General features: G+C 69.0%; 1 long non-coding RNA gene across 3 annotated transcripts in view; it reads right to left on the bottom strand.

The window, feature by feature from the left end:
* Positions 1-2,298: 2,298 nt before the first annotated feature.
* The window catches only part of LOC308244667, a 42,391-nt gene continuing 32,936 nt past the window's right edge, over positions 2,299-11,753 (bottom strand). For all 3 annotated transcript variants that reach the window (XR_013960157.1, XR_013960158.1, XR_013960159.1), the window contains exons 2-4: positions 7,300-7,501; positions 5,766-5,844; positions 2,299-2,677 (exon numbers count right to left, since the gene is read on the bottom strand). This is a non-coding gene — a long non-coding RNA (uncharacterized lncRNA). The remainder of the gene's footprint in view (positions 2,678-5,765; positions 5,845-7,299; positions 7,502-11,753) is intronic.

Genomic DNA, 11,753 nt, shown 5'->3' with positions numbered 1-11,753 from the left:
ACGGTGGGGCTGTGCATCAGGGCCCGGATGAGGGGGAGGCGCAGGGGGCTTTGGGGAGGGGGTGCACCCGTGTGAGGGAGGGCTGCCTATGGGGCAGGGGGGTGCCCAGAGGAAGGCAGAGGGGCCGCTCGGAGAGGATCCGAGGCCTGGTGGCGGAGCCAGGGTGGAGCGAGGGGAGGACGGCAATGCGGTTCAGGGGATGAAGGGGCCAGACCGGCCTGACTGCGGGGCGAGTGAAGGGGAGGTGGACGGTGCCCAAGCCTGGCCCCAGCCCGAGCCCAGAGGGTGGGCGAGGGCACGAAGGGCTCCACGGGGAAGGCCGCTCCTGTGTCTCCAGCTGCAAACTCCTACACAACCGCCAGGACCAGCTGGGGTGGCCCCACGGAGAAGCCCTTCCCACAGCGGCTCCAAGACGGTGGCTCGGACAGTCCTCGTGGTGGTGGGAGAGGCCAGGGAGCTGGGAGGAGGGTGGCCAAGGCCTCAGGGGGTCCCTCTCGTGGGGTCCCTCTGCCTGGGTCAGGAGCCCCCTCTGGTCCGTTCCCGGGTCCCTCCCCCAGGTCACCCCTGAGGACTGTGCCCGTCCTGCTGTGGGCCGGAGCCCTGGGCGGTGCCGTGTGTCTGGCTCTGTGGCCATGAGGTCAGCAAGCAGCAGCCTGCATGGTCCAGTGTCTTTCGTGGGCGGGAGTGGGGTAACCTGGGGCTGGCCCTGGCTGGGGAAGGGGGTGTCTTTTTAAAAGTGTATTTTTATTGTTTTCAGAGAGGGAAACATCCATGGTGAGAATCATGGGTCAGCTGCCTCCTGCACGCCCTACCCTGGGGATGGAGCCTGCAACCTGGGCCTGTGCCCTGACCGGGAATGGAACCGTGACCTCGTGGCTCATGGGGGTGTCTTAGGGCGTCTGTGCCAGGCACCACGGGCACTGGGGCCGCGTGCACCCGAGGGTGCTCTCAGGCACCTGGCCAGGCACGCACGGGCTCTTCGGACACGGGGCTAAGGGGGTGGGGACAGCCAGCAGCCACCGGCGCCAGGCCTCCAGGAGGAACATGGTGAGCATGTGGGGGGCAGCCAGCCCAGGGCCGGGCCCCAACAGGGCTGCCCTGGCACCATCCTGGGGGACAGGGGTGAAGACGGACTTCGGGCCCACGGTCAAGCCCCGGGTGCTGGGCAGCCAGGGCCAGGCCTGGAGCTGCTCCCCGGTCTCGGCTCCTGCCCTGTGGGGGCCCCTCCGCCCGGCTGGGGGCTCAGGGACACTGTGCTCGGAGGCGGCACAGGTGGGGGAGAACGGGCTGGTGTCCGGGGCACAGAGGGGCAAACCTGGTGACCCCCACAGCTGGGCACGGCTCCCGCTCCGGCCGCGCACAACCCCCCCACAAAGACGTGCCCCGAGCTCGCTCCCGTGGCCCCCCATCACCCCGCCCGGGCTTCCAGAATGAAAAAGGGGCCAATTCCAGGCTCTCAGCAGAACAGCTTTTATTGAGAAGTGTACCCGCCACACGCAGCCTCCCCCGGCCCGTCCTCCCACACAGCTGAGTCCCCGGGGTGTGTGTGGGGGGGGGCGGGGGCGGGCCCTCTGGGTGCCTCTGGGCTCCTCAGGGAAGGCAGTAGGTTGTATAGTTATCTTCCCAGGGGCGACATCACCGCCCTGAAACCACACAACCTACTACCTCACCCCATAGGCTCCCTGGGTGCTGGGCCCGCCCCACGGCCACCCCACGCCAGCCTCGCCCCTGCCCCTGCCCGTGGCCTGGGCTGAGCAGAAGGCTGGCGGGGCAGGGCAGGAGAAACGTGTGGGGGGCCTCACTGGCCCACTCGTGGTGCAGCCCACTCGAGGTGGGGGGAGGACCCCCTTTCTCCCGCGCCCGTCTCCCCCCCGCCCTGCGAGCTGCCCCCTCGCGCCCCCAGCCCGGCTCCTGGGCGCTGTCCACCGGCGATATTACAGCCGCTTCAGGAAAGACAGTAGATTGTATAGTTATCCCACAGCAGGGCCGAGCCCCAAACTATACAACCTACTACCTCACCCCAAAGGGCTGTCGGTCTCAGCGAGAGCTTCGGAGCTTCTTCCTGGGAGGGGGGGGGGCTGCAGGAGAAGGATAGGGGGCGGGGCGGGGGGCGGGGGGCTCAGGGTTCTGCTGGTGGGTCAGCTCCTGGGAGCAGCACCTCCACAGGGAGGAGCCCAAGGAGAAAACCAGAGGGGGAGGGGCGGGGAGGGGAGAGGGAGGGGGAGGGGAGAAGAGAGGTGGAAGGGGAGAGGGAGGAGATGGGGGAGGGGGAGGGGGAGGGAAGAAGGGAGAGGAGGGGAGGGGGGAGAGGGAGGGGGAGGGGGGAGAAAGGGGAGAAGAGGTGGAAGGGGAGCGGGAGGAGATGGGGGAGGGGGAGGGGGGAGGGGAGAAGGGAGAGGAGGGGAGGGGGCTGGGCTGAGAGCAGAGTGGTCTTTGGGAGACTCATCTAGGCGCTGGGTCACCCCATCCGGACAGGAGCGGCCATAATGCCCCCCGGGACTGAGCACAGGGAGGCCAACAGGTGGCAAAAGGCATGAGTGTGGCTCGGCCGGGCGGCGTCCATGCAGCAGAAGGTGGCGGTTTCGTCCGGGTCGGGGCAATGGCCAGGTTTCGGGCTCCATCCAGGCAGGGGCGTGCAGGAGGCAGCGGGTCGATGTCTCCTTCTCCCTTCCTCTCTCTGAAAGTCATAAACTGTGAGAGCCTCGCACCCACTCCCTCCACCTGCTGATGGGCGGCCTCCCTGCCTCCCTGCCTCCCCGCGAACTCTGCTCTGTCTGGGCCAGGACTCAGGCCCTAGAGGGACAGAGGGACACGGGCCGGCCTGTCCCCAGGGGAGGCTGGCCACTCCCGAGGGCTCTGCACTCAGCGCCGAGGGGACAAAATCAGCCTGGACAGACAGACAGACGGACGGCAGCCCCACCGCCTTCCGGGCCGAGGAGCGCCGGTGAGGCAAGTCCTCTCTCGGGCCCCCGGGCATGGCCTCCCCCCTTGTTGGCGCAGAGGCAGGTCTGAAGTGCCCTGACCGCTCGGCACAGCAGGGCGGTGGAGGGGCGCACGGCGGTGCCCATGTCCGACCATCCTGCGAGTCACCGGGCACCCGTGGGAGTGGCCGGGGCAGAAGACTCACTGGCCTGCCTCCTGCAGCAGCCACGGCCTCAGGCCTGGTGGGGGGGGGGGGGGCAGGGGGGACAGGACAGCTGGATCTCCCTTTCCTGGGGGACAGCGCGGGTCCTGGACCGACCCCAGAGCCCTCCCCAGGCAGCCTGGACGGGCCTCGGCAGGGCTGGCAAGGCGGGTGAAGGGGACTCCCGAGCGAGCGAGCGGGGCTGAGCCGTCAGCAGTCACCTGCCAGCCCCGCCCCGCCCTCGGTGGCCCAGGGGTGGGGGGCTGGGCCAGCCCGGCGGGAGGAGCCAGGCGCTGGGGACAGGTGTGTGGGAGGCTCGGAGGGCAGGTGGCGCTCTCAGAGGCAGGCGGATGTCTGGAGTGAACGAGGCAGACAGACGGCGTCACCCCGCGGTCACCTCGGGCTTGGCTTGGGGCCACCGGGAGCTGGGCCCCACCACTGTCACCCCGATTAGGTTTCTCCCCATAAAGCAGCCAGTGTTCCTGCTCGTCAGGCCAACAATGGAGTCGGGGAAAAAGACACGGGGACGGCCTCGGGGGCAGGTCCCCGCCGGCACCGCCGTGCAGGAGCGAGACGTGCGTGCCGGGCAGTGCGTGGCCGACGGGCCGGGCGGGGCCGGACGGGGGAGGCCAGCCAGGCACTCGATTTATTACGGAGCCAAGTCAGTATCAAAACTAAGGAGAAATTTAAAAATTAACTAACTCCAAGTCCGCCTTAAAGGCAGCATGGACCGCGGCCGCGGGCTCCTCCTGTGCCTCGGGCTCCAGCCGCTGGGCCACTCAGGGCCCCAGGGCCTTGTCGTCCCAAGACCACACCCTGGGGTCGCGGGCAGAGTCCAGCCGTGGCTCAGGGACAGACCCAGGCCCCCCTTCCTCCTCGGGCCCCTCCTGACGCCGCTCCCTGTGCAGGTCCCCGAGCGGATGCCCGTGTGCTCCGGCCAGGTCTCCTCATCCTGGCTCCGTTCCCCATCTCCAGGAGCCTCCGAGCTCCTGGGGCAGGGGGATCGGGTGTGTCTTCTCCCCGGGCAGGGTCCGACACCCCTCGGCCAGAGCAGGGCCGGCGGGGGTGCCGAGTTTGGGAGTGAACAGGAGTAGCATCTGAGAAACTGGGGGTCCTGTCTGCAGATACACCTACCCGCATCCGTGGGGGACACGGCGCGGGGGGGGGGGGGGCGGGGAGAGCTGGTTCCAGGGACGGCCAGGCCATGGTGTGACCTCTGCTCTGGCCAACCAGCCACGGGCCTCGGGCAAGTTACTGGGCGCCATGGCCTCCGCTGCCCACAGCCGCCCGCGTGCCCAGAGGTGGCAGCGAGGGAGCAGCTGCCTTCAGGGCAAAGGTCATGGTCTGCCTGGAGTCCAAAGGGAAAGGGCGTCTCCAGCTGGCATTCGACCACGAGGCAATGGGTCTAACCTCAGAGGCATGTCTCTCTCTGAAAATACTCCCAACGCGGGGCGTGGTCCGGGTCACAAGGCAAGGGGGGGGCGGCACCATAAAAAAGCTGGTGGAACCCTGATCCATTGCGGCCCGCCTGGGCACGGCTCCTCTGGGGCCTTTCCTGCCCCCAGGAGGCTCTGGGCCGGCCTGGCGGGTGGACACACAGCCCCGGTCACTACACGCCCTGCCTCCCCTCCCCCGGAGCAAAGCTGCCTTCACGCCCTAGAATGTTCCCCGGGACACAAGGAGAGGGCGTCTGGGAGGGACGTGAAGCCTTCCAACCTGGCAGGTGTGTCTGGGGAGGGCGGCTGGTTCCCGAAGCCCTACTGTGCGCCCTGCCCCCCACATGCTTTCTGCCTCAGGCGTGCAGAGGGCAGGGCGCCTCCGTGCTGGGCCACGCCGCTGTCCCACGGGGACCTCCCTCCTGCTCCCCAGCCCCGCCGCCCGGAGCCCTGGACACGCGCCTGCTCCTAGCACGCCCCCTCCTGCCCCCCGGCCCCACCGCTGGCCGCTGTCAGGCGCGAGCTGGTCGCACTGGCCCGGCGGAGGCCAGCGCCCTGTCCACGTGGCACTCACCTCCTCCAGGGAGCCCCCCCGCCCTGCCCCCTGAGGACGCGGGCTCCTGGCAGGCAAAGGGTGTGAGGGGCCAGTGTGCTCGAGGTGGCCAAGGACCCCCCCCCAGGAGCAGGGCTTCAATCCAGCTCCATGGCCCTGGGTGGCAGCACCTGTGTGCTGGGCTCGGGGGTTCTGGGGTGCACGAGGCTGGGCAGGGCTGGGTGAGGGGCCGGCTCCGGGCCGCCCTCCAAGGCGCTGGCCGGTGCCAAGCCCAGGGCAGCCGGGCCAAGGCGGGTGGGTGGGGATGGCGCTGGCTCGGCCCTGCCACCCGGGAAGGCTGGCAGCGGCGCCCCCTCCTCACCGACCGCCGCCCAGACACAAAATGGCGCGGGGCTGAGGCGGCCATTTCGCGGCGCCCCCGGGAAACAAAGCCTGCGGGGGGGTGGGGGGGAGGGGTGCCGGCTGCAGGGAGCAATGTCCACTCTGCAAGTGGCCACCTGCCCTGGCGAGAGAGGGGGCAGGCGGGGCCCTCGGGCGCCCTGGGCTCGGCTGCAGGCTGGGGGTTGCGAGGGGGCCTGGTGTCGGGGTCCCTGACAGACGAGCCCACACTCCGCCCCTGGCCAGGCCACCCGCCTCCCAAAGACCTTCTCACCTGGGCCGGCAGCGCCGCAGGGTCTCCCACAGGCCGTGACGGGGCCCCCTCTCTGGGGGGCTCTGGGACGAGTCACATCCTGCAAGACACAAGGTGACCAAGGGGTCAGCTGAGTGCCCCCAGCCTCCCAGGGACCCCATAACCCCCTGCAGGGGGCCCAGCCGCCCTGGGCTGAGGCGCCAAAGTGCCTGAGGTCAGGAACTTCACTTGAACATCCCAACCCCGCCCGCTCCCTGCAGTCCAGCCGCGCCATCTGAGTTCTGAGTATCGGCAGGAGGGGCTGGTGGGGCTCGGGGTGCCCGCACCCCCTCGCACCCAGGACGACAGGAAGTACCCCCACTCACTCTCGGAACAAGGCCCGGGACCTGGGATGAGAAGGTCTCCCGGGAGCCCCACTGGAACCCACTGAGCGGTGACACCCGCACAATCCCGACCTAGGCCTCGGCCCCATCTCGGCCGGCCGCGGTGAGGAACCCCGGCCCAGTCCTTTCTCGGACTTCCCGTGCCCATGAGCGTCTGGAACATTCCTGTGTCCACCTGTAGGGTGACCCGGGGCTGCTGGGTTCCCGTCTCCGCTCTGCCCCCTGTGGCCCTGGACAAGCCCCTTCTCCTGTGGGGCCTCGGACACCTCACCTGGAGTATGGGGCTCCTTCCCAGCCCCCAGCCTGCCGCCAGCCCGGGGCCAGGGCGGACACCGCCTCGGGCAGGAACTCCAAGCCCCGACCTACCCGCACTTGTCCTTGGTATGACACGTAGTCCCTCTCCAAGGTCATGAGGCGTGGAGATATACCCTTCCTGACTGGTGAGGAATGCCAGGGGAGGGGCCGACTGACCTGGCCCCATGCGGGCTCCAAGGCCTTAGGCACCCAAGGGCGGGGCTGCCTGGTCTGGCCCCATGCGGGCTCCAAGGCCTTAGGCACCCAAGGGCGGGGCCGCCTGGTCTGGCCCCATGCGGGCTCCAAGGCCTTAGGCACCCAGGGGAGGGGCCGCCTGGTCTGGCCCCATGCGGGCTCCAAGGCCTTAGGCACCCAGGGGAGGGGCCACCTGGTCTGGCCCCATGCGGGCTCCAAGGCCTTAGGCACCCAGGGGAGGGGCCGACTGGCCTGGCCCCATGCTGGCGCCAAGGCCTTAGGCACCCAAGGGCGGGAATGCCAGGGGAGGGGCCGCCTGACCTGGCCCCATGCTGGCGCCAAGGCCTTAGGCACCCAAGGGCGGGAATGCCAGGGGAGGGGCCGCCTGACCTGGGCCCGAATGGCTCCAGCAGGGACTTGGGGGGCTGACGGCTCCCATGTAGCCAGTGTGGTCAGGACGAGCTAAGTCCCCAAGGACAGGCATGGGGCAGAGCTGCCAGAACCTTCCAGGCCGCGTGGCCCCCGTCTGGTCTCTTAAAAAGGAGCCACTTACACCCAGCGTACGGAGCTGACATCAGAGAGGACAAGCAAACGCGAACCCCAGCGACTCGGCGGGCACCAGGCTCATCCGATTTGCCTCCCGAAAAGCAGGCCGCCCCGCCGCCCCGTGTCCGCACACCCACCTCGGGCTCCGCTGGGTCAGGCTGGTCACGAACAACGGCAGGATCTGCACCAGCAAAACCACGGGCCATTGAGCGCGGCGGCCATGCGATGCCCCTGCACCCCCACCACGACGCCCGCCCCTCGGTGGACGGCTGGCTTTTGGGGGAACAGGCAGGATGGTCTGGCGGGCAGGGCAGCTCCACTCTCACCACGTGGCTGGTTCTGTAAATGAAATGATGTTTTTTGTCATTGCTAAAGAAATAGATCCTCAAACCAGAGTAACCGTCCGGGAGGCTCAGGCCTCACGGAACCGCGCCCACCTGGCCTGGAGCGCCCCCCACAGCCGAGCCCCGCGGCACCCCATCGGGTAACTGGTCAGGACCACTGAACCCGCAGAGGGGCGGGCTGCTTCCAGTCCTCACGCTGTAAGAGGCAATTGGTGGACGCCCCCCTCTCTCTGTATACGTCTCCCCCTTCTCCGGAGACCCAGCACCCGGGAGGACTGGTCCTCTCCCTCTGGGGACTGCACTTGGAGGGAAAACTGTCTGCTGGCTCCTCGGAGCCTCCTCTCGGCGACGGCCACGGAGCACAGCGAGGCCGTCTGTCTCCCATTTCAGTCGCTGGACTCGGTTCCGCTCCTTCGTGAAATGTCCCCAAGAGCCTGCCCGTGCCAGCTGGTGACTCGGCCTGCCCTGCCCGAGGGGCTCAGGCTCCCAGCGTCCCAAGAAGGGGACCTGGCTGGCACCCTGCAGGGTGGGCGACATGGGCACCGCCCTGGGGCCGATCAAGAGGGGGGGAGGTGCGGGGGACATGCTAAGAGCCATCAGAGCTGGCAGGAAGGGGGGGGGGTCTGGGTGTGGCCCGCCCTCGGCCACCCCCCACCCCCACCGGCAGGTCTCACACGGGGGCTGAGCCAGGAGGACAGCGGGGAGGCAGCGGAAGGAGCCCGCCGCTGCCGTAAATCACCGCCGGGCTGTGATTATCTGGGCACTAAGCTCCTCTTTCTTCTCTCTCCCCCTGGGAACTTTCCTTCATTTCCTACATCATCCCGCTCCCCGAACGTCTACATCAACCCCGACCGCTGCCCACTCCTCCGAGCTGACGCCCTCGCCAGCCGGGGCGGGGGGCTGGGTGCAGGGGTGGTGGGTACCCCGAGGTGATGGCTCACACTCACACCCACCAGGTCTCTCCTGCCCAGGACAGAAAACTAACTGCAGGTGCCACCTCACCTCTCCTCTGGGCTGCGGCGACCATGTGCCCAGGGTCCCTCGCCTGCCTCTCCGCCTGGGGTCTGCGGGAGCCAAGGGAGGAACGCCTGCGGCCCTCGCCAGCACCACTGCAGCAGGGCCAGCCCCTGGGGTTATGACCCCACTTTACAGATGAGGAGACTGAGGCCCGGAAGGAAAGCCGCCTGCCCCGACCACGTGCGGGTCACTCCCGGCGCCATGAGGCTGCGACGCTCCTGGTCTGTAAGCTGGGGCAGGCCCAGCCCAGCGGCGGGGCCGTGGCATCTGGGACATTTCGCAATAAGGGAGCGGGAGCCGAGTTTCCAGGGGGCGGAGCCAAATCGCCACTTGGCAGGTGGGACTAAGTCCCAAGGCCAGGCTCATCCCTGAGGGGGGAGGGGAGGCCACACCTCCCCAGGAGGCCAGGCTGGGTGGGGCTGCCACCCGCCAAGGAGCAGCAGCCGCCCAGGCCCCAGGGGAGGCGGGGGGGGGGTGGATGGGTGGGTGGGGGGCTTAAAGCGGGATCTCATTTTCTGCCCCCACTCCTGACCTCTGGAGACCCCTGTGGGTTCTCCCGGGCACATTCCACACCTCCGCTCACCACAGTCAGAGCCGGGTCACTGGGCACCGACAGATGCCCAGCAGGGCCTGGCGGGCACCGCTGCCCACAGCTGAGCTGTGGGTCTGCGCACTCCGACCGACTCAGCCTCGCAAACCACCATCTCTGGTCAAATTCTATGACTCCTTCCCTCACCGAAACACAAAAACAAAACAAAAAAACAAAAAAACCAAAAAACCCCGAACCGAGGACCCGGGCGAGCGGGCATCGCTGCCCATCCTCCCATCTCCCTCCTTTCTGGGCACCACTGCCAGGAACGCGAGACAAGCTCCACCCTCTCGCTCTGCAGATGGTAAACTGAGGCCGAGAGCTCGCCCATCGCCCAGCAGGAGTGGGAGCCGGGCCCTGCCTCTGTCCAGCGCGGGAGCCTCCGCGCTGCTGCTGGCGGGCGAGAAGGGCCGGGGCCGAGCCTGGAGCCAAGGCCTGGGAAGGCACGGCCCGGGGCCTGGGCACGGAGGGCGTGGGCCAGGGTGGGTGAGCACGTTAAGCTGCTGCTCTGCAAACGGGGGGGGGGGGGGGGGGGGGGGGAGAGACCCTGGGGGGAACCTGCGAACTTGGGGGGCAGGGCTCAGGGAAAGCAGGCTGGCTCCGATGGAAACCAGTCGGTGGCCGCGGCAGCAGGGGGCCCCCATGGTTTCCATGGGGACGGGGCTGGAGGCAGAGCTCTGGCGAGGCCAGCAGATGTGGCCTGTGCAGGGCTGGTGTGGGGGGGTGGGGGAAGGGGGAGACGGGAGGGGGAGGGGCGGTGCCGCGCCCTTGCTGGGACGTGGCAGGCCTGGGGCTGCATGCGGGAGTGGGTCCACCCCTCCAGGAAGTTCTCCAGGTCCCGGACTGCCCCGGGCTACATGTCTGCTCCCCACGTGCTGGCCCAGCCCTGCCGGCGCCATCTTGGCCCGGGCCTCCTTGAGGACCCCATGTTTGCAGAGGGAGGCCCCTCAGCCCCTGCGTGAGGGACAGACCCACCGTCCTGCCTCGGGCGCTCCAGCCCAGGCCCTGGCCCCACAGGTCTGCTTGGTCCAGTCCCTGCGCTCTCCTCCTGCTCCCCAGCCAGGCCTGCCCGGAGGGGGCCCCCCCGAGAATCCTGGGAGCGCCGAGCGCCTCTGAGGCACAGGGAACTCAACTCGGGGGATCAGGGAATCTGTGCACCCCATAGTGAGCCCCACGGTGGCCGACAGGGCCCTGACTGCCCACGGAGGCTGGTTTCGCAGGAGCTTAGCCTGGCCACGGCCATGGCCACCGGCACCTCCTTCTGCCCTGATCTGAGGGAGCCCCTCACGCTGAGACCCCAGCTATCTGCAGGCTCAAGGACCCAGCTTTGGGCCCAGGCATGACCCCCCCCCCCCACGCCCTCCCCTCAGATAAGCGTCTCCAGGGGGGAGGGGTGGACCTCTGCAAGGAGACCCGAGACCCACAGGAAGAATCTGGAAGACACCCCCCCACCCCCACCCCCAGGCTCTGCCCTTCCCGGCCACTCAGAGACACTGCAGGCTGCCGCCGAGGGGTCCCAGCTTCCGTGTCCCAGCCTCCGGGTTTCCTCTCCGCGAGGGGACAGCAGCCTCTGCAGAGCTTCCAGAGCAGCTGGGGCACCACTGGAACATCCCGCCTGGGCCCTGGGAGCACGGAGAACAGGTCAGCCCCTCCCTCCTTCCTGCCCCTGCGGCCACACTATGCGCTGTCCATGGTCCCGCCGCCGCAGGCACTCAGAGCCGCAGTCCTGCAGCCCTCAGCTCAGCCCCAGCCGGCCCCACTCCCCTCCCTGGCAGCTGGATGCCACACCTTTCCCCCTGGTGTGGGCCGTGGTGGCCTGCCTTGCCGCCCCCCACCCCAACCCCGGCCCAGGAGCGCCCGGATGAAGGCTGCTTCCACCAGCCGCCCGCCGGCATGGGTCCCGAAGGCCAGGGAGCCCGGGGTGCCGGCCGGCCGGCCGTCGGAGTGTGACTCTCTCTGGGGGCAGAGCTCGCCTCTGGCGCTGGAGCACCCAGGACTGAGGCCCAGGCCCGGGGGCCATCCGTCCAGGCGGGGAGCCTGCGCAGGAGTTGGCATCGGGCGGCTCACTATCGGTGCACAAAAAAGGCTCGAGCTGAGGGCACCTCTCCATGACCGTCCCCCACCCCTGGGCCCCGCCGCTGGGCAGCCGCTGCTCACCTGGCCCTCGCACATGGCGCTGGGAGGGAGTCCTCGTCCCAGCGAGTTGACCGTGGCGCACACCAGCAGGCTCTGGCGGGCGGGAAGGGCGGGAACTCCCTTTTGGCTCCAGGAGCCCTCCCCGCCCACGCCCCGGCCGGAAGTTGGGCACACCCATCGCAGGAATCTCGGGGCTGGGCTGGGCTCCCAGGAAACTGGGCCAGAGGTGGCCCCACCCCCACCCTCCTGGGGGTTGGCAGGCCCTGTCTCCACCTCCCATCCAGGCCCCCCTGCGCTCCGAGGCCAGAATCCCAGAGGCCAGAGGTCGAGGCCCTTCTCCCCAGCCCACCCACGCGGTCCCATCCGGGGCCACATTGAATGCCCTGGAACCCGTGGCTGCCATCTATCCCTCCCTCTCCAGATGGGGAGCCCAGGTGGGGACGGGCAGGTAGGTCAACTGCCAGCCCCGGCCTCTCCCCAGGAGGCCGCAGGGAGGGAAACCCAA

The sequence above is a fragment of the Plecotus auritus genome (assembly GCF_963455305.1).
Source record: "Plecotus auritus genome assembly, chromosome: 3".
In the NCBI taxonomy this organism is placed as follows: Eukaryota; Metazoa; Chordata; class Mammalia; order Chiroptera; family Vespertilionidae; genus Plecotus; species Plecotus auritus.
This window is presented reverse-complemented; position numbering and strand designations above follow the sequence as displayed.